Here is a 25,818-nt window from a genome sequence, read left to right as displayed (position 1 = left end):
GGCTTGATTTCACATGATTTGGATGGATGGCTATATAAAAATGAGTTGATATTTTTCTTTAAGTAATGAGATACAATTGTTGCCATATTTAAAAGTCTGATGAATTTAACTTTGCATGCTTTTTCCCTGGTCCCTGGCTTTAAAAAAAAAGATTTTAAAATGTATTTTTAATAACAAAAATAATTCTTAAATGTTATTTTTCCATTTAAAGATATTAAACCCTGAGGATAAATAAAAAATCTGCATACTTACTTAAAAAAATCTCAGTTTCTTTCCTGAAGATAACCAAGTTATTAGTCTATAGAATTGAGACCTAAGTGCATATATAAAAGTGTATTGCTTCTATTTGCATAAATATTGTATGTATTTTTCTATAACTCTCTTTCCTGTAATGTCTTGAGGAATCATTCTATATCTCAATATGATATATTATGTTACTTTTCCTGCTGCATTGTACTTCAACACGTTGCTTCAACATTTTTTTTTTTTTTAACAGTCTAGGTCTCTTAGTTTCTTTACACTTATCATGCCATGAATTCATAAAGAATCGGTTCCAACAGTTCAGGCTTCTTTCCATTGGTTCTCATGAAGTGAGCTTCTCTGGGTGGAGCATGCTGGCGCTTCAGCTGAACCCAAGTCCCTTTCTCTTTGGCTTCCTTCTTTTTCTGATCGTTTTCCTTCACACGTTTCAGGAAGCTGTCTCGGCTCTTAGAGTGTTTGATATGCTCAATACACTCATTAATTCTCTTGGCAAGAAGCTTGACCTTAACTGTTTACAACAATGCCAACAGCATGCTGGGTTACATTGCAGACTCTTTCAGTTTTGCCGTGGTAACATTTGTGTGGCATTCCTTTTTGAACAGTGCCCATTCCCTTGATGTCTACAATATCACCTTTCTTGTTGAATCCAATGTATGTGGCCAAAGGAACAACTCCATGTTTTCCAAAAGGCCTAGAGAACACATAGCAGGTGCCCCTCCTCTTTCCCTTTGTGTTGGTCATTTTGGTGAATTACTGGAAGATAGTGCTGCAGGCCAAAGTTATTTAGCCATGCTTCTTGATAAAAATTTTGATTTTGTTCCTATTTACATAAATGAGCATAGTCATCTAAGATAGAGAGCTGCAAGATTACTGAGTCCACATATTTTAAATACTAATAAAGATGGCCAACGTGGCTGTATTAAACTTCCACTATTAAGAGTATTAAAATACTCTCTTTTCTTCCTACATACTTGGAAACATTGATGTCTGTCATTCCTGCTAATCCAATGCATAAAAATAGCTCATTATGATTTTATATTCTCCCTTTTCTACATTGTGACAATAGTGTTTGTTTACACATTTCCCACTTTTTGATTGAGTATGAATTCTGAATATATTTTCTTTCTTCTTCTTTTTTTTTTTTTAAATTGCCACATTCTCAGCACATGGAAGTTCCTGGGTCAGGGGACTAAATCTGAGCCACAGATGCTGTCCCAACACCCATACTTCTGCCACACCCACAATTACGCAGCAACTGTAGCTGCTGCTGTCAGATTCTTAATCCATTGTGCCATGGCAGGAACTTCAATATTTTCTTTATTTAACATATTTTCTTCTTGTTTTTCATTTAGCTTCTTGATTTTCATTTATCTATTAAGATTTAACTTCATGCAGAATTTTAAATTTAAATGTAGTTAAAATTGCAAGCATTTTCTCCATAGCTTTACATGTAATTTTTTGATTTTCGAAGGTGTTCCTGACATCAAGGACATAAACAAAATAACCTGTGTTATAGTTTAATATAATATTTATAGTAATTGATTCTTATTACTACTGTATAAGAAACTCACTAATCTTATGTTTATCTTGAAGATAGTAACTTGACTGAAATCTTACATTAATTCTATTTTGTTTAAAGCACTATTTTCTTGGATTTGCTAAGTAGAGTAACACATTGAAAATGATTATTTCTTTCCAGTATTTCTACCCATATGGTTTTTGTTTTCATCTTCTGCTTTTGGTCTTACTTCATTGGTATGTGTCACAGTTGCATATACCATCTCCTTGATATTTTTGATTTATCCTTAATACCCATTTTCCTTAGCTTAAAGTCTTAACAATATTTTTGGAACTAAACATGGGCCGCATAACATTTCTCTGCTCTGGAATAGCTGTACAATATAAGATATATCTATTTCTGAAGGTTTGGTAAAATTGCCAGTAATAGCTTGCATTTTGTGCATAATTTTTAGTTTGTGCTCTTTTATTTCCAAAGTGAGTACATTGCTTATTCTTGAGACAAATTTTGTATTATTCAAAAAAATTTAGATAGAACTTCAGATTTACTGTTGTAAAGTTATATATAATTTTGCTTTTTTTCTTTTTTGGGGAAAAATATTTGGCTATAGTTAGGTCTCCTTTAGTAAATTTTTGTTGGAGAAGGTCATTAAGAGGCCATAATGGCCAGTTGCCTTGAGAGGTGGAGCTGGGTAATGAGAGGCTCCTCGCTCCTTGAAATGTCCCCACAGCGGCAGCCATAGTCAAAGCCTCAGCTTCGAGGGAGCACGTGTTGCTGAGATCTTCTGGATGGGACATGTGACTGAACCCAGTTAAGGCCTCTCTACAGTCATTTAAGATTCTGGCAGGTGGATGCTGACACCTACTTATCTTGCCACAGCCCAAACAGGCCTCATATGTTAAATTTCCTTGTTAAACCTGCCACAAACCAATCTGGAGTGTTTTTCCTCTTTGGTCTCCCCTTGCCTTTGTGGGGGGGGGGGAATCCAGTTTGTGAACCAATATTGTTTATTTGCTTCTTTTCCTTCTTTTTCTTTCTTAATCGAGTTGGATGGAGGTGTATCTATATTATCTAGTGGAGTACTAGAGCAACTTGTATTCCATGAGGCCATACCCACATCCTCCATTTCTCTTACTTCCATTTTTTCTCTTTACTCCATGCACATTTTACTCCTTCACCTTCCTTTTATCCTATTTCTTATTTTTTCCTTCTTTCTTTGTGGGAATATAAGACTTAATTGGGTCAAATAACTTTCAAAATATCCCCTTACTTCCACTTTAAAATATATAGTAGTTTGAAAGTAATACATGTAAAATTTCCTTTGTGGTTTATTTATATAACTTTTTTTTCCCAAAATTGATAGGGTTCTGATTTTTAAAAATTGTTCCAAATGAATCACAATAATTGGAATTTTTAGTTTAATTATCTTCTAATTAGATGCTTAAATTCTCTTTCTTCCATTATTTTTTCTCTTATCTCTTCTTGCTGATTATTTTCATTTGTTTCAAAGAAATGGCTTCTGTGTTTCAGGGTTTCTGGTTAATAGTATTATTTTTATATTTGAATTTAACTTACAAAATAGTTTAGCTAGGGCTTAAAATTGTTTTTGATAGCACAGTAAATATTTTTTCATTCTTATTATTCCCAGATGTCTTCTTTTGTTCCAAATATTGAAATGATAATAGATTTAGAAGTAATAATAAATATCAGAGAAAATACCATTGATAAAATCCCATCTCTAAAACACATGTTAAACTTCATTGGAAAAACCCAAGTCAACTGACAAATGGAGAAATAATTTTTATTCCCCCACTACTGGACATTTTAGATGAGATGTCTTCAGAATATGCTCCATATTTCTCGGTCTCTACTTTTACAATTTGTGTAATGAAGAAAAGATGTGGTTTATTGTTTATGAAGTCTTACAGCAATATGGCATATGAATCACATTTAGAAATTTCTAATGCTTTAATAATAAAATGTAATATTCACCTTCTAAAATTGTTAGCATTGTGCACATTTTAGTAAGGGAAATTTTTAACTTTTTTTTTTTACGTTCTAAGATTAAAGTACCAAATTTGTTATGACAATGAAATCTTCAAAATAGACTTTACACGGTTAAATATGTGCAGAGGTTGAGATAACATTCCAGTTTTATTTCAAGTTCTAAGTATCTCAGAAAAGAACTATTAATTTCACACACTCTCATATAAAACAACACATTTTGTGAGAAGCTCTCTTTTTTAGTAAAATGATTTCTTAAAAAATGTTGGGGGACATTTAACCTTAAGTTTACTTCATATATATATAGACATATTGACTCTTAAATCATTTAAACATTCCTTCTCAGTGTTCCTGTTATGCCTCAATGGTAAAGAACCCAACTAGTATCCATGAGGAGGCAGGTTCAATCCCTGGCCTCATTTAGTGCATTAAGGATCCAGTGTTGCTGTGAGCTATGGTATAGATCCCAGACATGGCTTGAATCCTGCATTGCTGTGACTGAGGCTAAGGCCAGCACCTATAGCTCTGATTTGACCCTTAGCCTGGGAACTTCCAAATGCCTCACCTGTGGCCCTTAAAAAAAATAAAAACAAAAACAAATTCTTTCTCACTGCCTTTTCATAATACAGTTCTAATAAATCTTTTACTAAACACTAAAATAACCTAACAGACATTTAAAGAATAAGGCCAAATGTGTTAGCCAACAGCATTCTTTCTGGAATCATAGTTAATTTCTGTTTTTCTATTGATGGGAATCACTTGGCTCTGTAACTGCTCTTTATGCTTCTCTTCTTATCAAGTGCTCTGTGGTTGTTCTGATATTTCTGGTCAAGGATCTTGGAGCCACACTGATTCCCATAACTTTTTCACTCTGGACTATTTGAGGAAGACTCATGTTTTTTTTCTATCCCACATGACTTCACCAAAAAAAAAAAAAAGAAAATAGTGACTACAGTTGACCATTGAACAATGCAGAGGTTAAGGGGACCCACTCTCTTGCAGTTGAAAATCTGAGCATAAGTTTTGACTTCTCCCAAACTTAACTACTAATAGCCCCCTGTTGACTGGAAGACTTACTTATAACAAGGACAGTGATGAACACATATTTCATGTTATATATATTATATACTGTATTCTTACAATTACATAAGCTAAAGAAAATGTTAGTAAGAATATCACAAGGAAAAGAGAATACATTCGCAGTATTGTATTGTACTTATCAATACATAAATTTACATTCTTTGTTTACAAGATGAATCATTTGTCTGTCAGTACCTACATCAATATTGTCTGCTAAAATACGCTGCAGATGATACACATTTTATCAACATTTGACATCAAAAATGAAAAGAAAATGTGGAAAAAAATAGTATTGATTTACAGGTATAATGATTTATGCATTGATAACAAAGAGGCGATTTGATAACTTTATGATAGTCTAGTATATTCAATACAATTGCTTCATTGTAGCCTAGCCTATACACTAATGAATGAATCATTATAAATTTTTATATCATACAGAACTAGAGTCATATTCAAAATAGAGTATTAGAAACATTTTTCCATTTTTTAAAAAGCAGCTTACCTATGATGATAGGTTGATAAACAGTCTCTTCAATAGCAAGAAAGAGAGGAGCATATTGAAGAGTAATTTTGTTTGTTTGTTTGTTTTGGGGGGCCCCATCTGCAGCATATGGAAGTTCCCAGGCTAGGGATTAAATTAGAGTTGCAACTGCTAGCTACACCACAGCCACAGCAATGCAAGATTTGAGCATCTTCTGTGATCTACACCACATCTCGGAGCAATGCCGGATCCTTAACCCACTGAGCAAGACCAGGGATTGATCCCACATCCTCATGGATACTAGTCAGGCTCATAACCTGCTGATCCACAATTGGAACTCCCAGGTAATATATCTTTTTAAAAGCAAAGTCATAAAGCAATAAGAAAACTAGCATATTATTAGTTTTATGCTAAATATCACTCACCTTATGCGTATGTAAGGATGGGCAATACACTTCAGTACAAGTCTTGCATATAATGTACATGATGATGACTATTATGACGCAAAGATGTCCCATACAGCTCTTTAACATCCAGTTATTAGATTTTCCCATGAAGATACTCATGGACATACACACAACAGAAATATTTATTAACAGTAGAAGCATGATTATTATTTACTGGTCATTTGGTGGAAGTGGATCATCATAAAGGTCTTTATCTGCATCATCTTCACACTGAGTAGGCAGAGGAGGAGTAGGAGAGGAGGGGTTGGTGGTCCTGCTGTCTCAGGAGTGGCAGAGATGGCAGAAGAGGTGGGAGAGGAGGCAGGAGAGGCAGGCACACTGGGTGTAACTTTAAGGGAATACATTGTAATCTCTATCTCACTTTTTTCTTTTTTATTCTTTAAAAATGTTTCTATATGGTATCACTCTTCTTCTACCGTTTGCTCAATTTCATTGCTGCTATCATAGAAGGTCCATGTTATAAAAGATGTTAAAAGTAGTCTTGAATGGTTAGAACCCTTCTGCCAGATTTTCTAATGTCAGTTTATTTTCTGCCACTGTGTCTTATATGTCTTCTTCCTTATCATCTGGCATTGGTTTGGAAGTACTCATCTCCATCAAGTCATAGTCTGTTAATTCCTCTGATGTGCTATCTATTAGCTCTTGTCTTTCTCCAAGATTCGTATCTTGAAAATTTCATCCCCCTCCATTATTGTTTGTCACATTCACAATCTCTGTATTTCCTCATCTGGCACTGCTGTAAATCCTGTGAAGTTATGCACAACATCTGGACACATTATTTATCCACAGGAATTTACTGTTTTGGGCTTGATGGCTTTCATGGCTTTTTCTATATCAAAGATGGCATCTTTGATGGTGTAGTCATTCCATATTTTCATGATGTCATCTCTCTTGAAGTTCTCTTCCATAGTGTTGACAATCCTTTCCACAGAGAATGGTGATTAATCAGACTTAAAATTTTTTTTGGCCCCCTAAAGGCTGAATTAAAGGCATTGTGCTTGGTGGCAAATAGACCACATGGATGCCTTCAGTGTGGAACTCATGGGGTTCTGAGTGACCAAGGGCATTGCCCAGCATCAGAATAATTTGAAAAGGCAGCTCTTCACTGGCCTCAGAGACAAAGCATTGATTGAACCAATACAGAAAAAGAGTTTATTGTCCATGTGATTAAGAGACTGACAGCTGGAGTTTATCATTTCCCTTCAAGATTTAGCAATTTTATAGATAAGGGAGTACTTGTTATAAACTGCATTTGCACGAAACAGTAGAGTTAACCTATCCCTTCCTGCCTTAAATCTTGGTCCCTTTTCCTCCTATTGAAAAAGTGTTCTTTATTGTGTTTTTTTCCCCCCAGAATAGGGAGAGCACTTTTGTCTACATTAAAAACTTGTCCAGATAGATATCCTTTCTCCTCAATGACATTTTTCATGGCATCTGGGTACTCACTTGCTGCCACTGGTCAGCAGAAGCTGCTTCTCCTGTTTTCCTGACTCTATTTAAGCCAAATCTTTTTCTAAAATTATCAAACTATTCTTTGCTGGCATTAAATTCCTCAATGTTAGATCCTTCACCTTCCTTTTGCTTTAAGTTGTCATGCAGTGAATTTGCTTTTTCTCAGATTATATTAGAGTGGTTTAATTCCAAGTTTTTTCCAAAGGTATTGGTGCTTCAGTGGTAGAATTCTCACCTCCCATGCAATGCCTTTTTTTTTTTCCAAATTGTCACAAATATCCAAGAAAATATTCCAATATACTTTTAAAAAAATCTGTGTACAGTGAACTCACATAGTTGAACCTGGCATTGTTCAAGGGTCAACTATAAATGGTAATTTCCATGTTATCGTAAAAAGTGCTGGTAAAAGCTTCCACATGTTTGGTCCAAGAGGAGTTAACAATTACACTGAATGAACTTGTGTGAAGGAGAAAGAAGTGAATACATAATAATGAGGGTGGGTAGTAATCAGGAATGAATGGGAGAAAAGAAAGATTTCCTAAATAAGAAGAGAATGAGAAAATAGGCACCCTGTTACCAACCTAATTCTTCCCGGTATTTGGAAATCTACTTTCTGATTCTTACAATTTTATCTTTTGTCACCATCAGAATTACACCCTCAGCTTGAGAAATGCTGAGACCCCTGTCAGATCTCCTTTAGGAAGGTAAGCAATAAACAATGAATTTGAGGTGGAGATATGTGGAGAGCTGTCCAAAATCATGCCCATAGAATAACTTGCTATATTGACTAAATAATAAAACATAAAATCTAACACAGATAATGTAATACTAGAATATTTCAGAACCATATTGGCTGCATTGCACTGGTAAATATGAAGGGTAACTTCTTATTGAATCAAGTGCCCATAGGAATTATTTCCTGGTCTTTTTTCTGCATCATCTCACTCATTTAAAACTGAACAATGTTGCCTTAGCAACTGAAGAAAAATATATCTTGGACACATCTGTTGTTTATCCTGCATCATTTCAAAATACACTTTAGATGTGCTGGTATGCAAAGTGATCCTTCATTTAATGAATATACACAGTTTTCACAGAATTGCTATAAAAAGTTCTATTTAAATTAGTTTTCAAGATTGTAGATTGTTAGGTGCAGAAAATAAATATCCACTGTTAATGGAATATATTAACATAATAACTTCCTGATTAAATTTGAGATGTTTATATAATGAAATCTGACCCACAAAGACAGCAACTTCACACTTTCTTCTCGTGTTCAGCCAACAATATCAATAAAACATTTAAAGAGATGCATTAGACATATTCAGTTATTTTAATTATGTATCAAGCTTCATGCTATGTACTTCAATGACCCAATTAATATTGTATAATAGCTCTATTCCTCTTTAGAGCTAAGTAGACCTAATCACATAAAGTAACTTTAAGATTAAAGATGCACTTCACTTTAAGTGAATCTGATTATAAGAAAACTTGGTCTCCTCTAACAGTTTATCTTGCAGTGGAAGGAGGGAGAGGGGTCCAGGGTGCCAGGCACTGTATCTGGGGCCTTACATAAATAAACTCACCCCCATTTTCATTATATTTGGTATGGTCATTTGTGGTCAGTGATCTTTGATGTTGCTACTGTAATTGTTTGGGGCACCACAAAGCATGCCCATATAAGATGGCAAACTTAATCTATAAATATTGTGTGTATTCTGCCTACTTCACTGACTTACTATTCCCCCATCTCTCTCCATGTCCTCAGGCCCCCCTATTCCCTGAGACATGATGGTATCAAAATTAGGCCAAATAATAACCCTACAATGGCCTCTATGATTTCAAGTGAAAGGAAGGGGCACAGGTCTCTAATTTTAAATCAAAAGCAATACATGCTTAAGCTTAGTGAGGAAGGCAAATTCATACCTAGAAATGTGCTTATGTTACATTTTTATAGAAAGCGAGTGATGAAGTAGATGTACTGTTAAATCAATAGAAAGCATTAAAATTCATTTTACTGCAGTGATGAGGAAACTAGACAGATTCAGTTTGGTCTTAAAATGCAAGTTCCATTTAGAGCCAAAACTAATTTGCAGGACAACTGAATGGAAGAATTGTAAATACCCATGGCAAAACATGTATTTGTCACCAAAATCAAGATAAAATTTTCATGCCCAGTGTATGTTTTATGGTAGAATAACTAGAAAGACTGGTTTCTGGAAGCAGACGAAACCTAAGACTTTTTCAGCTCAGATTTTATTTTACATTTTTTTACTGAACTGTAAAAAAAGAAAGGAGTCTGTGTACATTCTAAAATACAGACTTTTATAAAAATGTATTCATGCTTTATTATCTATGTGTATATAGTATATGTTACATGTAACATATACTTTGTGCACATGTGTGCATTTTTCTCATTTTCTCTTCAATTTTTTTCTTCTTTTCCTTGCCTCTGTTAGATCTTATTATCTGTAATCTGGAAAACTGCATCCTGAAATATGCTACGACAATCTTTTCCTTCTGAAAGACTGAGAGTTCTGTTTATTTGACAGCAACCCAGAAGCTAGCGAATCAGAATTGTCAACTGGAGAATAAGAATTTGAACTTTAAATATAGACTTCATTCCTTCTTCCAGCAAGCTACTTGCTCTGAAAACTGACCTGCCTGGAATAGTTCTTTATTGCAAGTAAGAAAATCTTCACTTATAGAATGATCTAAGTTTTCTAAGAGTTCTCTTTGCTTGCTTCCTTGCTTACTTGGTTTGTTTGTTTCATAGTTTCTGGAGGATCTATGGAGACTTATCTAGAAAATTTCCCAATGGAATTGAGCAAAATAAGCTGTTGAATAAATATACCTCAAGGTGCTCAGTGTCCTTACTTGGTCTCCAAAGTGACTTTTTAATGTATGGTGATACAGTTTTTGCTATGAGTCTATTTCTGTTTTATTTCTGCTTCATGCAGCATTGGAATATTTTGTTTCAGGGACCATTTGATTATGCTTTTCCAGTGGATGATATTTGCTTCTGTTCTTATTCTTTGTCCATTTATTATATGCTTGTATGATTTTAGGGAAATCCCAGTGATTGCTCCCTCTTCTTTGTAAATGGATCGAGGTGGGTGATTGTAGTCTGGTCTCAAATATGTTTTAGAACATCTCCATTTGAGGATTTGTTAACTTTTTGTGACATTGTGTGATTTTGTCCTGTTTGGGAAACATTTACAAGTCAAAGTCAGAAGTTCTCTTCTGAAAGGGCTCACATTCCTTGTAATTAATGTAACGTTCTGTTATTTTTATTTGAAAATATTGTCAAAATCATAGTGAAGACTGTAATCATTTTGTCTTTATGTTTTGATATAATAACCAGTCTCCTGATAACTCTTAGTGATATTGACTTTCCCACACCCAGAGAGCAGATCTTTAGGTATCAGCCGGCATCATTATCAGAACAGACACTTGTTAGTCTCTCCCAGGGGATTGGATTAGGAAAAGCAGACCTTCAGTCTGAAAACAGATGACTCTGTGAAAGCAGATTTCTACCAAGTCCTGGCTATAAAGAATTAATTATGTAGGATTTTCTGTAACTGACATAAGGGGAATTCGATTATAGCTAATATTATATCTTTTGATGGGTATATTATAAAACAATTTTATTTCTCCTTGGCCTGTTTCTAATCCTCAATTTGACAGCATATATTGTGCCAATTGAAATAAAATTCTCTTTGAATGTTGTCTTGCCCCAACAAACCTTCTCAGATTTTTTGGGGAAAAAAATCCAATGGAAAAACTTAAGATAATCTTATGATAACCTAAAGGTTATGATCAGAACTTAAAAAAAGTTAACCTATAAATTAATGATTTTTATTGATTAGATTTGTCCTCAAAGCTAATTAGACAAATGGTCAAATGTTGTAAACAACGCTTTTTATAGAAAGGTTGTTATTTGCATTGGTTCAATAAAAATCTGTTCTTTCCCACCATATTTTAATTGAATAAACCAAAATTTATAATCAGGATCATTCCAGAGATACCATACTTAAAAGTAAACCCCTTACAGAAAGTAGACCAGAAGTTACCTGGAATGGAGGAGAAAGCAGAATAGGAAGTTATTGCTTAAGGGCTACAATTTTTGTTTGGGATGATGAAAAATTTTCAGAAACAGGTAGAGCTAAGTGTTGCACAGCACTGTGAATGTAATTAACACCACCGACTTATACACTCTAAAATGGTTTAAATGGCAAATTTTGTGCTATGTATATATATTTTACAACACTAAATGTTTTTAAAAATATATCATTAAGTGTAATAAGGCTATTATAAGCAACAGGACTGTTTTCCAGTTTTGAAAACAGTTCTTCAAACTTCCAGGCAACTGCTCTGATATCTACTGCTGAATGACCAAAATACAGTTTAGAATGAGTTTGATATCCTTTTTTTAAAGGAAAATAATCCATGGATGGGGGAGTGCCATGCTTCCCAAGCAGTGAGGCACTCTGTTACTGAACACAAGTTCATGTGCCCAGCTCACAGCAGGGCCAGATAAACCAAAACCTCAAGAGTTTGGAGCAAAGTTTTATTGCAGGGCCAAGCAAAGAGAACATGTGACTTGTGCTCAAAAACCTCAAATTCTCTGATAATCTGGGGGGAAAAGTTTTTATAGGTAAAATTTGGGGTGAGGGCTGCAGGGTGTGACTGTCTTCTCATTGGTCAGTGGTAGGGGAAGAGGGTGCTGCTCTAGGAATCTTGGGTTCAGCCTGAAGTTACCATCCTCCATCTAGATGGGGGCCTTCATTCCTGCAGAAGAACTCAAAGGTACTGTTATCTATATTTCTTGAGGTGAACCAGGACCCTGCCTCAAGGCTACATTATTGTTTCTTACCTCGTCCTCCTTCTTTTCTGCATTTCCACCCTCCCCTGATTAGCAACCATTTGGAACTTAGAGAAGGTCTAGGAGGTTGAACAAAGCTTATTTCCTACAAACAAGAAATTGGGACACAGAAAGAATTTATACCTGGGAGTCTCACAAGGTCCCGCTTGGTTTCAACTCTTCCCAAGAGATTTTGGGTGAGAGTGAGTTTATAGAACTCACATTAGAAGCATTAGTGATAGGGATGGAGTGGGCACAGGTAGTTTTAGAAGTCCCAATAAAGGACCACAGATAATGAGGGAAACTTAGGGGACATTGGGAGATCACCATAAGTAAATAAATTGCTCAAAAAAGCTATCAGACCAAGGCAGGCTTGCTTGACTAGTGGAAGTGTGAGAATTGCCTCAGGTCCTTGAGTGAGGGATGGGTTTATGCCTGCATTCGGGTTCAGACCAAGGGCAGGAGTTTGAGGACCACCCTTCTGCTGATTTGAATACATGCCTTACCAGATACCTAGGAGGAGCTACTACTCCCAGAAAGGAAGAGGCAGTCTTTTCCAACCCCCACTTCCCTTGGATGATAAAACTATAGCCCACCAGATCCTAGGGGCAGAGCCTCCTTGCCTGCCCGATTACATCTCTCTCAAGTGTCCTATCTTAATAAATCTATTTCTTGCCTACCACTTTGTCTCTGGCTGAATTCCTTCTGTGTGGAGACATGAAGATCCTGAACCTCAGTGAGTCCAGACATGGGGTGAGTGATTCTAATTTAAAACCTTGGGTTTAAGTCCCAATCTGGGTTTAGGCTGGGTTCAAGTCCTGGCACATGGGTTTAAGTCCCAATCTGGTTCTGGCTAGGTTCAGTCCATTAATACTGTCAGTTTCATTAGTGCATTAAAAGCAACAAGGCAGAAATAAGGCATGGTTGGTTAAGAGGTTAGGGATTTCCTGGTAAGATTGTCAGGTCCTATTCTCTAGGGTAAGGTGAACTGGTAAAGCTGAGTTGGAGGATTGCAATTAATTTACATTAGGTTTCCTAGATAGTGAGGTGGATCCCATAAGTTTGGGCAGACTTAGGTATACATTTGTGATGCAGGCCTGGCATCCTCCATTTTGTAGGTTCAGATATTCAAATTTCCTTTATCACTACTCCTAAAACTTAGAGGTGATAAAAGAATGTCACTTGCAGGCAGACCAAGAACTGAACCTGGGAACTCTTAGAAAAAGAAACATACAGGTAAAGGCAATGCCTCATAAAGGAGAATGAAATAGTGTTTCTAACACTATAGAAGAAACAATAAATATGACTGCAGTCTTTTAAAAGCTTCCAGACAGAAATGAAGCTTATAATCTTACTATCTCATCACTTTGGTTAAAAATGCAATAAAATATGTTAGTCATCGCTTACTGTGGCATCTGAAAAAACACAGACTAAACTAGATCAGTGTATCAAATTAATTATGCTGAATTAGAAAGTCATAGAAGAGACTTACTTGGCTAAATGCAGGCTTCTGGTGCTGATTCTGATCATAGGGAAATTTGGAACAAGTGAAAGTAGTATTTCACAGTTCACCCTCCTCTGACTTGGGGCCCCTCTCAAGTCACTGAAAAGATTTAAATTTCTAAAGGCCTTGTGTAAGAGACAATCCATGAAGACAGGGCAATTCTAAATCAATGGCACTCCAAGATAAGCTAAAGTATTGCTTTATCCTTATCAAAGTTCAGTTCTTTATCAAAACAAACCCCAAATTTATTCAATCAGAATTTTGACTACTGCTGTTTATTTCCAGCCATAATTACAATCTTTACTGATTATATTATGCATAATACTTTAAGCAAAACAAAACAAACCATATCTCACAGTGACCAAAATTTCTTTTTTTTTCTTTCTTTCTTCACCCTAGAACATCAAATGCTTTGACTTTGTAGAAACCTGCTTCATGTCATACTCGTGAAAGTAATTTTTGGTAAAACATACTTCATAAAGCACAGAATCACTCTCTTTGGGTTTCCATAAAAACTGAAAAAAAAAATGTAACTTTGATTCAGAAATGTAACCTTGTTCCATACTTTTTTTGTAGCTGGCATTATATGTCACATCTTTGTCTTTTATTTTTTTATTTTCTTCCAGTTTAGACTCTGGGCATGTACTAACTCCGGTGGCCTGTTTTATATGAGGTGATGTTTTGGCTTCAGTTTTCTTCATGGCTTTGATCTTGCATTTTTCCTTTTAAAATAATCTAGTCCCTTTGGAATCTGAATATTTCAAAGAGTCAAAGTTTCTACAAATAACTTTCTTTTGATTTCAATTTCAGATTGTATTTTCCCTTTTTTTGTGACATAAGATACAGGTTTTAAACTTAATGCAGTTCTTATTTCTTTCTTCCATCAAAGAAGGCAGGTTTTTTTTTTCTCCCTAGTGGAAAAAAGTTAGAATTCCCTGTCAAGAAAATGTCAGCATTATTGATGAAGTTACTTCTACACATATATTGTTTAAAACTAGTGGAGTAAAATTTGGAATAGAAAAAAAACTGAAAGGTCACAATTTTAATCAGATAACTTTTCTACCTTATATTGAATAGCACTGGATTTGATTTTTAAAGTTGAAATGCTGAATATAAAATGATTTAGATATCATAAAACAGCAGACTAAAAAATCATGGAATTAAAAATGACAAACATAAGAACTAATCATTATTTTTTTGTATTCTTTTCTGCTTTAAAGCATTTTTTCATAATCTCCTGATTACAATATCATTCCACAATAATTTCATTTTCAGTGATGCAATTTTTTAAAGATGTTCTAGAAATGATTTACTCTTGGAAAGTTTTTACCAAGAGAATTTAAATTCATGGTCAACTCCCACTGGAAGAGGTAATTTAGACTTTAAATTGACATTAAGCTACTCTAAACTAGAATAAGGGCATAAATACCCAGTAGGACCTTACTTGCTGGGTCCTGTCTTGAGAGGTGAAGGTAAAACTGATAGGCTTCTGGTTATTCCAGTTTATTTCTTCATTTTAAATGTGTTCTCTCTTGCTCTGACTCAGATATTTACAGAGCTATGTCAGTTTGATTATTTTCTCCTAAAGAGTAGCATTCAGGTGACTCATTACAGAAGTGAAATTCAACAGTGGTGATTAACTTCTCATCAACCTCTTTCTTCCCCCACCTCTATCCCATTTCCCTGCTCATAGGAAACTCAATCAACTGTCACCCTGTGACAATATTTTTCTCTGTGTGGTTGATTGGTGGTTATGGATTCAGTAGCTGGATGCTGGTGAGTTTCACCTTGGTATAAATTGGTCAAATGATGTGTTTCTGCATAAAAAATGCTTGCATGTATGGTTAACTCCAAGAACAACCCTTAAATTAGGTTCTTGTCCTCTTTCAATAGTAGTGACACAATTATCTCTTAGTTGGTTTATTCTTCTGCTCATCTAGGCATAAATTTTAAGTACAGCAAAAAAATCTATTATCTGGCCCAGCACTTTTGACAACTGATGAATCAAGGTTCTACCAGAGAATCAGAGACATTAGGTTATATATAGATAGGTTAAATCATCAGAAACTCTTACAATGGAGACAGCATGGACTTATGCATAACAAATCTTAATTTTGTCTACTATACTTTGCCTACTAGCTCCCCTGACACACTTCTATCCTTTGTTTTTAAGTTAAAGAAATTGACACAACTTTGTAAATCAACTATACTATAATAAAAGAAACAAACAAAAACAAACCAAAACAAACAAAAGAAGACCACAGGTTTATCATAGCAGAGACAGCTTATCTGTGCTGCCACAGCATCATGATTCCTGTATTAATGCTTTATATTCATTTTACATTAAATTATTTTTCAAATAGATACAATTCATAAATAGATAAATAAATATATAAAGAAATAAAGGTGGGACTTAAACCTGAATTCTAAGCTATCCCTAAGAGTTACTCATTTCCCCCTGGATGTCTCCCATGTATACAATGGGTAGACATATTAATAAATTTCTGTTAGTTTTTTTTCTCTTGTTTACCTGTCTTCTATTATAGCATTCCCAAATGAGAACTTAGAAAAGTAGAGGGAAAATTATTTTCTTCTCCCCTAAAACTGGGTACAATATCCTAGCCAAGTTAATGAATAAAACTGACTATCACGCCAATCTTTCCATATTTGGCAAGAGATGACATCAGTAATAGATGTTTACACTTGAGTCCACACTTCAGTGGAACAAAATCCAGAACCAAACCTTGACCTTCTTTCAAGATTTCTCTCTTTCTTTCTTTTATCTTTTTTTTTTTTTTTTTTTTAAGTGCCACATTCATAGCATATAGAGATTCCCTGGCTAGGGGTCAAATCAGAGCTGTAGCTTCTGGCCTACATATAGCCACAGCAACACCAGATCTGAGCTGCGTCTGCGACCTACACCACAGCTCATGGTAACATTGGATCCTTAACCCACTGAGCAAGGTCGAGGATAGAACCTGTGTCCTCATGGATACTAGTCAGATTCATTTCCACTGAGCCACAACAGGAACTCCTCTTTTCTTTTATTTTCTCTTTTATTTCTTTTCCTTTCCTTTTCTTTCTTTCTTTTTTTTCTTTTCCTTTGCTTTCTTTTCTTTTCCTTTTTTGCTGTGACCCTGGCACATGGAAGTTCCTGGGCCAGGAATCAAATTCAAACTGCAGCTGCAACCTTTGCCACAGCTGTGGCAATGCTGGATTCTTAACCCACTGCAACACAGCAGGGACTCCAATATTTCTTTTTTTTCTTTATTTAACAAAACTTATTTAGTACTCATTATGTACTAGGCATGGGGGGAGAAAAATAATTTTCCCTGTACTCCTTTAGGTTCTTGGCTGAGATCCCTCTGTAATAAAAGGTAGATTAATAATAGAAAAACAAACAGAAGTTTAAAAGCATGAATATCTCATGTTTACATGGGCGACAAGCAGTAAAAATGAGGAAAACTCACTGAAATAACCCGAGCAATCACCTTAAATATCACTTTCAGTAAAAGACAAAAGAATGATGTTGAGGGCAGCCAGTGAAAGGAAGTTATGAAAAACACCAAGGTTAAGATTGTTGTACAGATGTTAAGTCCTGCCTTCTCCATAGATAAGAGTTTCTTATGGTTTGAGGTATCTTTTTCTTACTGGTACAGAGAGGGAGAAACGAATGGAGATTTCCTTCATAAATGTAAACTTACCTTGCAAAAGGGTAACTTCTACTCTGTTTTCAGAGTTTCTCCTGTGTCTCCCATCTCTGTTGCCTCTTAAAAATAATCAGTTAGGAGTTGCCATCATGGTGCAACGGAAACGAATACAACTAGTATCCATGAGGTTTCAGGTTTGATTTCTGGCCTTGTTCAGTGGGTTAAGGATCCAGTGTTGCCGTGAGCTGTGGTGTAAGCCAGCAGCTATAGCTCCAATTAGACCCCTAGCTTGGGAACTTCCATATGCTGTGGGTGCAGCCCTAAAAAGCAAATAAATAATAATAATAATAATAATAATAATAATAATAATCTGCTAAAAATATTCCTTATGGAAAAGAGACATATCTGAGGATGGCGTAGTTATGTTATGCACACAGGCATTTTTCTAAGCACATTGTAACTAATTAATTATTTAAGTAACATAATAATGCCTTGAAATACATGCTTTTATGAGTCCCATTTTACATATTGAGAGATTAAGCAACTTGCTTAAGACACACAAAAAAGATTGAATCCAGAGTCTGGTTGCAGACTGAATATATTCACCACTATGCCATGCTGGCCTTTGTGGGTTCAAATGCTTTCAATTACTTAAGAAATTGGGTATAGGTAGACACTGAGGAAAAAATTATTTTCCAGTCATCCATCTTAAGAAGAAATTTTAAAATATTTTCTTAATTATTATACTCAAGTAGTCAGCATAGGTTTGGCTCAGGCATTCTCCCCATTGTACTACTTTGACTCTCATGTTACAATCATGATAGCTGTCTGGGGTTTGGAATATTAGGTGAACCTTCATATTTGAGTTTTGACCTGTTACCATTGTTCCAACAGTCTCTTAGTCATGGGATAGTGCTCCAACCGCAGGTCCATCTTTGCTAGTTTGACTTTGTTTAATTAGAGGCTGTGCTGTTGCTATTGTTTGATAACTTATAGATTTGGGGAGAAATAGAGAAAAGTAAAAGAAGAAAATTACCCATAATTCAACTACTCCAAATAACTTTTTTTTTTTTTCTTTTCTGTGGTTGCACCCACGGCATATGGAGACTCCCAGGCCAGGGGTCCAATCAAAGCTATAGCTACCAGCCTATGCCACAGCCATAGCAACACCAGATCTGAGCTGCCTCTGCGACCTACACCACAGCTCACAGCAATGCCAGATCCTCAACCCACTAAGCAAGGCCAGGGATCGAACCCACAACCCCACATTTCCTAGTCGGACTCATCAACCACTGAGCCACAATGGGAACTCTCCAAATAACTTTTAATATTTTTTGATATTTATTCCAAAATTCCTTAATGCATTTTAAGAAATATTTTTCCTTGAGTGTAAAAGGCCATCGAATATGAGAGCAGCATTAATTTAATAATGCACTTAAGGAAATAAAACTTTTAAATGACCACTTTAAATGTACACAAACGAATAGATATATTGGATAAGGATTTGTGGCAGCTGTGGTCATAATTTCATATATATATTGGAATCCTGTCCTATTCCATTGACATTTACAGAATAACAATTTTTCATAGCAATAGAAACACATCATGGGCTTTCTTTTTACAGCTGTTTATAATTTTACCTTGTGGACTTACTGCATTTATTTAACCTTCCACTATTGTTGGCATGAAGTTTGATTCCAGCTATAAATAAATGGACATATTTGTGCATGAATCATTTTCATATTTCAGAATATTCTCTAAAGATGGATTCATGGTAGTAGCATAATTAAGTTGAAGGGTAAGAAGATATTTATGGTATTTGATGTCCATTGCCAAATAGCTTTCCAGAAGAATTTATAACAAAGTTTTATAACAATGTCTAATGGGAGACTTTTATTCCATGTCAATTTATTTCTCAAATTGTGTAGGGATCTTGCTAGCAAGATATGATATAGTAATGACTTGAAATTCCCTTTTGTAGTTGAAAGAGATTATACTTAGAAAAGCCAAATTAAGTCCTAGTTTTGCCACTTCTCCATGAACTTGAACATCACTAAATATATTTCCAGTTTTTCCATCTGTAATATAGAAATTATTTTTTCTATGTAGTTTGCTTTACTAATGAAATATTTGAAAGGATTTTGGAAAATGCAAAGTATTATAATTATTAATTCACAGAGAATAAAACAAAGGAGTTTTATAATATAGTATAAAACAGATACTAATCCAGGCCCTGGGAATTAGAAAATTTGACATTAGATTAAGATCATCAGAGATTTGGTTCATTTTGGATGGTATCAGAAGAAAGTAAGTCTATGTTATTTGAGAATTTTGTGTTGATTTCATTTTCTTGCATAATGCAGAGTTTTTTCACTTTAATATTATATTATTTCAACAATTCCAATGTATGGCAGAACATCTTAGATTTGTACCAGGGAATCCAGTTGTATAATGGTTGTGGAAAAGGGAAGATAATGTTATCCATCTTCCAGGAATTTTAATTGTATGGGTATGTGTGTGTGTGTGTGTGAAAGAGAAGAATGATAGTGCATGTGAAATTCAAAGCCAAGATATGTCTGTAGGGAGAAAAATATTCTTCCTTCTTCCCTTCTAGATTCTTAGGCTAGTCTAATAATTAAATTAGTTTAATAAGAATTAACAGAGGACAAACACATTTTATTAAGTACATAAGACAGCCCCCAAAAGACAAACTCAAAAGTTGTCAGGTGATTGAGACTCCCATGCCATCCTGAGCTCAAGAATAGGATGGAGCCTGGGGGAGGAGGGGGGGCCTCCCTGGACAATAAGTAAATGATATGTTTGCTAATTTGCTAATTAGATCTTTGACCTGCCATATATATAGGTCTTTCATATTGGGAAAAAAAGAAGTGTTGTCTCTGGTAATAGTTCTCTTTCTGGTGCCTGTCTCCTACCTAAATACTTTTAGGCTGTTAAGGCAGAGGTAAAAACTTGTTATGAGTCTACTGGATCTTGAGTGCCTTCAGCTTAAAATAATCCACATGCTAGAGTGGCACATTTAGGGGTGGCATGTTTTGCCTCCCTTCACAGGTAAAGTTAAAAAAAAATGATTGAGCATGATGATTGGTAAGAAGAGATATTTTATGTGGAAAAAGGAAAGGCATGTCAGTGGCATCTATTTAAACTGCATGTTGTACTTTTTTTCTTAAATTACTGATAACCAAATCATGCAAGAAATTATGTGAGGCTGTTGTACTAGAATGGCTGGCTAACAGACACCTGCTGTATAGCACAGGGAACTCTGCACAATATTCTCTGATAATCTGTATGGGAAGAGAATCAGAAAAATAAATGGATGTGCATACATCCATTATATAACTGAATCACTTTGTTGTACAGCATAAATTATCACAACTTTGTAAATCAAGTACACTTTGATAAAACTTTAAAAGGAATGACAGAAAAAATCATGTGAGAGTGAATTCTGTCTGAAGAGAATGAAAATATGGGAAGAAAGGGCCCATGTGGAGTAGGGGTGAAAGAGTGAGGAGAAAAACAAGTGAGATCTTGAGGTGACGCAAAAGGGGCAGAGAGAAGGCAGCAGGAGGAAAAGGAGACAGAATTTTTTAAGTTCTGAGGAAGTAGTATGGTCTGAAGTCCATGGAAGAAGAAAGGAAATGCACTTGAGAGCATCTGGAGATTGTAGTAGAAGATTCAACACAGTATAAATATTAAAATAGCATTGGTAGAACCTAAGCAGAGACAGTAAAGCAATAGAATAGAGAACACACAAAAGCTGAATTACAAGAAAAATAAAAGTATATGATTTGGGCATAGGGAGCATACTATAAAAAATCAAATGTCTGAATATTTATTTATTAAGCTTTGGGGAAAGAAAAGTGATGACTTTAATGCAAGGAAGCTAAGTTAAGAAAATATCTGAATATAAAGAATTTATTTTCTCTGAAGATGGGATTGAGGGATTTTCTATTTATTGCTAGGGATGAGGCTTATAAGAAGCTAGCCAGAGTTGTCATTAACACATCCTATGACTATTCAGAAGATATACACCATGGAGGATGTAAGATATACGATCATGGAGGTGGACTCAGGAAAAGATAAACTGATTTATGTATATAGGTCACCCCATGGGAATTTATGGTGATGTATTTCAGAAAGAGGAGGAAACAATGAAAGGATTTATCTCTCTGTATTTAATTTTGATCTACCAGGACAACTTGGTGATCAAAATGGATCCCAAAGAAGCTTGGGGAAAGGGTGACCATATAACCTTAGAAATCATGATCCTGATTAGGAATAGCCAAATGGGTCCTGGACATTAGGCAAAGCACCTTAATCCATTATGAGTGACAGACACATATAAAGAAGAAAAAGCGGGGCATTTAATCAAAAACAAGCACAAAAGCCTGGCATGAACCATTGTGAGAGTGTGCCAGTTATTAAGCAATTGTCTTTCAGTTTCAAGTCCACTCTGTGTGCTCCATATGTGTTTGCTGAGGCTGACACTCCACAGACCACATTTCAGCTTTGTCAGCTTTGCTTTTTGAGCTCTGGCCATAGGGACATCAGAAGGACATGAAAAACTGGGGGAAGGAAAAAAAGATGTTCTCTTTTCCAGGGGCTTGTATCTATTTGCTGTTACTGTGAGCATCATGCCAGCAATGCTTTTCATCCTAACAGAGGCAGCTCCTTCCAGGAGCAGCAGCTGAATCTAGTCTGCAGTTATCCCTTTTCTTGTAAAACCAACCTCCGCTCCACACCCACCAGGGACAACACCCCTTCCGCAGATGTCCAAAAGGCACACCTTCACTTATTCCTCCTCCAAGCCTCTAGACTGTTACCATGCCAACTCTCTCCCTTTGCTCCTCCTTCTCTACAGTGGTCATTGTTTTTCAGAGTTGCTACTATCATTGCATTTGTGTACCTTTTTTGAATACACAAATCCTTTTCCTATTTAGCTTTAAACCTACTTAATTCTTAGGCATCTAAAGAGTTAATTTTGGCAAAAAAAAAATTACTGAGGTTAATTATTAAGGGTTTCTTGTAATAATCAGAATACTAAACATTTTAGGGACTCTGTTAGCTTCCAGATTGTAATAGTTGTGGCAGACGCAGCACAACAGAAAGAGACCCTTTTAACAAGCCATTTTACTTAAAAAAAAAAAAACTTTATTCATTTATTTATTTTTTGCTTTTTTTAGAGCCACATCTATGGCATATGGAAGTTCCCAGGCTAGGGATCAAATTGGAGCTACCAGCCTACACCTCAGCCACAGCAACTCAGGATCTGAGCCATGTCTGTGACCTACACCACAGCTCAAGTGAGGCCAGGGATTGAACCCACATCTTCATGGATACTAGCTGGGTTTGTAACATGTTAAGACAAAAAAGGAACTCTAAAAAACAGTGAAATGAAAGGCCAGCACAATATATTAATAAGAGAATTGAAACCTAAATGGATGAGGAAATAGTAGAAACTCAAGATACTTTAGGTAAGAATAAGATAGGCAAAAAAGAAAGATAAATTAAACAACAGCTAGGGAGGAAGGAATTGTTGACATGATTTTACTAAAAACTGGCAAGCCAAACAACCTTGACACATTTCCACCAGTTACAAAATATTACAATTTGTAAACACATACACAAATCAAACATTCCAAAAGTAAAAAAAAAAAAAAAAATTAGGACCCAGTCATAGAAATCACATAAATGGTCCAAGAGGTTATTTGCAAAAAGTCTCGGCTGATAAATACATATATATTTTATAGCCACACCTGCTGAAGTCCTGTGGGGCTCATGGGCAAACACAAGCTTTCCTGTGTCCCCCATTTCTTGTTTTTAGGGAGTATGTCTTTAACCTTCATGACCTACCTGAGTTCCAAAGGGCAGTTGCTAATCAGGGAAGGGTGGGGATACAGAGATAAAAGAGGAAGTCAGGAAACAAGAGTGCAGTCTTGGGGCAGGGTCCTGGATTCTCTTCAAGGAATATACTTTACAATATCTTTGCTTTTTTATGCAGAACTGAAACTCCCATTGTGTGAAAACAAGAAAGGAGGACCACCAGAACCAGTCCTGAGGCCACTGAACAACTTTGAAGAAGAATGAAAGCTTGCATCTACCCTTTATCCTTATCTAAGGCCTTATTTTCTTTTCTTTCTCCCTCTTTTCTTTTTTGCTTTTTATGGCCACACCTGCTACTTATGGAAGTTCCCAGGCTAGAGGTTGAATTGGAGCTGTGGCCACAGCAATGCTAGATCCGAGCGTCATCTTTGACCTATCCCACAGCTCATGGATCCAATGCACAAGGCCAGGGATCAAGCCCACATTCTCATGGATACTAGTCAGATTCGTTTCCCCTGAGCCACAATGGGAACGAACTCTCCCTTATTTTCAACTCTGAAACTATAAAACCAGTTCCTGTTCGCTCCCAAAGGAGGGCACAGTCTTTAAGGCATTAACCTGCTGTGGCCTCCTTTGCCTGTCAGAGCAATAAAGCTTTTATTTTTTTCCCTCCTTTGTCCAAAACCCTGTCTCTGCATTTCTCTTCATCGCTAGTGGACAGAAGCTGAATTTTGGCAACACTACAGCATGTGGAAGTTCCCAGGCTAGGGATTGACTCCAAGCTGTAGCTGTGACCTCTGTCATATACCTTAACCCACTGCACAGGGCCAGGCTGGGGATTGAACCCAGGCCTCTGCAGGTACCAGAGTCACTGCAGTTGGATTCTTAACCCACTGAGCCAGAGAAGGAACTCCTCTGCTGATATCTTTGTGAAGAAGAGAGAAAGAGATGAAATGAATACTTGTGAACTCAGGTGGATGTGTACTGGGTTAAATTTCCATGGCCAAAGTTACTGATTAAATGATAAATGACAAGCAGTGAAGCCTCCCTCCAGCATTGTATTACAGGCTCTATCCTTGGTTTTGTCCTATTCCACATTTCATTTTAAATCAATGATATCAATTCTTTCCTGCCAAAGACCACCACAATATATCTATAGTTGGGGAGTTTGATTTATCATTTGTTGCACTTGCAAGAGAATTCTTATTATGGGGAATTCTATGATAAGTGTTAGGGGACCATTGACTGAAACTGCCTGCCTTGGCCAAACACCACAGTAGCCACTTGATGAGTAGTCTCACAACAGGAGGCCCTGATAAGAAAAATGGCACTTCCCTTAAGACTAACCTGGAAGATTTAGGAGGTGTTGGAGGCATGAATATGTGGTGTGACAAAGAATGGAAAGAAAAGACTGGTGCCAGAGAGTGGCTGTAGAGGTCAGTCTATACAAAGTCTTGTGACTTTTTCATGACCTCTGAGGCAAAAAAAAAAAAAATGAGAAAAACGTCAAAGAATGGCATCTTGAAAACAAGATTGCTGAAGTATTGATGTTGCTGATGGAAAACCATCAGCTCTGACATTCTCAGGACTGGAGCCTTGGGGGATTTTGGGGAGAGGCCATAGATGGCTTGCAGCAAACAACAAATTATGGCCTGGGAGGGGTAAAACATTTATGATTACTTTATGTGCTTAGGAATGCCTGTCCTACCATATCTTGCTTCCAATCTGTTTGAAGTAAAATCCCGATGTATCCCCTGCACCTATAAGGAAGTAAAAAATAGTAAATAAAAACCTTGAGTTGGCTCAGAGGGTTGCTATTACCTCTAGAAGGCAGTAGCCCCCTGATCCCCACTCTATTTCTTTGTCTTTGTCTTCTTATTTCTGTGGCAACGCTGACTTTGGGACCTGGGTTGGCAAGCGACCTCGTCAAGGAGGGTCCAGTAGGAGGGAGAAGACAACCAATCTCCTAGGATCCTTGGTGCTGGAATCCATCTTGTCTGAGAGGTACATGCACCACCAAGAGCAAGTATGGGCTGAGTAAGATGACTGGCCAGAGATAACTCAGAAACTAACCTCATTCCCATGAAACCAGAGATTGAAAGCCCTATGGCAGAGCAGTTCTCCTGAGTTCCCTTACCCTGTTCCTCTCCCCCTGGTACCTCTTCCCAATAAAGTCTCTTGTTTTGTCAGCACGTGTGTCTCCTAGGACGGTTCATTTCTGAGTGTTAGACAAGAGCCCATGTTTGGGCTCTGGAAGGGGTCCCCCATTCTGCAGCAATAGGATTTGGGTTTTAGCTGAGTCATTTTGGAGAGGGTCTAAGGAAGTGGGGCTTTGGATGCAGTCAAGAAGCCAAGATAATTCTATGATTGGGTACCTCATATCTATAAAGGAAGCAGACTGGAACTAGGATGAAGCCATAATTGATTTAATTTTTTGTATATATAATGATTTTTATTTTTTTCATTGTAGCTTGTTTACAATGTTCTGTCAATTTTCTACTGTGCAGCATGGTGACCCAGTTACACATACATGTATAGATTCTTTTTTCTCACATTAAGGAACAAAAACCAAGCAGGAGGCATAACTCTCCCAGACTTCAGGCAATATTACAAAGCCACAGTAATCAAGGAAGTGTGGTACTGGTACCAAAACAGAAAGACAGAAAAATGGAACAGAATAGATAACCCAAAA

The 25,818-nt window shown here is 36.2% G+C and overlaps 1 long non-coding RNA gene and 1 pseudogene across 4 annotated transcripts; one reads left to right on the top strand and one right to left on the bottom strand.

Annotated features, from left to right (window-relative positions):
- Nucleotides 1–524: 524 nt before the first annotated feature.
- Nucleotides 525–1,005, bottom strand: LOC125112566 (60S ribosomal protein L21-like; annotated as a pseudogene).
- An 8,729-nt stretch (nucleotides 1,006–9,734) lies between these two features.
- On the top strand, nucleotides 9,735–23,381 carry LOC125112558 (uncharacterized). Of its 4 annotated transcripts, XR_007131176.1 has the most exons (5): nucleotides 9,735–9,953; nucleotides 10,336–10,379; nucleotides 14,262–14,308; nucleotides 15,329–15,411; nucleotides 23,305–23,381. It is a non-coding gene; the product is annotated as an uncharacterized LOC125112558 (long non-coding RNA). The 4 variants fall into 4 exon arrangements; XR_007131179.1 differs by lacking the exon at nucleotides 10,336–10,379; XR_007131180.1 differs by lacking the exons at nucleotides 9,735–9,953; nucleotides 10,336–10,379 and adding an exon at nucleotides 12,855–12,884.
- The last annotated feature ends 2,437 nt before the right edge of the window (nucleotides 23,382–25,818 follow it).

The sequence above is a fragment of the Phacochoerus africanus genome, chromosome 1 (assembly GCF_016906955.1).
Source record: "Phacochoerus africanus isolate WHEZ1 chromosome 1, ROS_Pafr_v1, whole genome shotgun sequence".
Lineage (NCBI taxonomy): Eukaryota > Metazoa > Chordata > Mammalia > Artiodactyla > Suidae > Phacochoerus > Phacochoerus africanus.
Note: the sequence above shows the minus strand (reverse complement) of the source record. Positions and strands in the feature narration are given on the sequence as shown.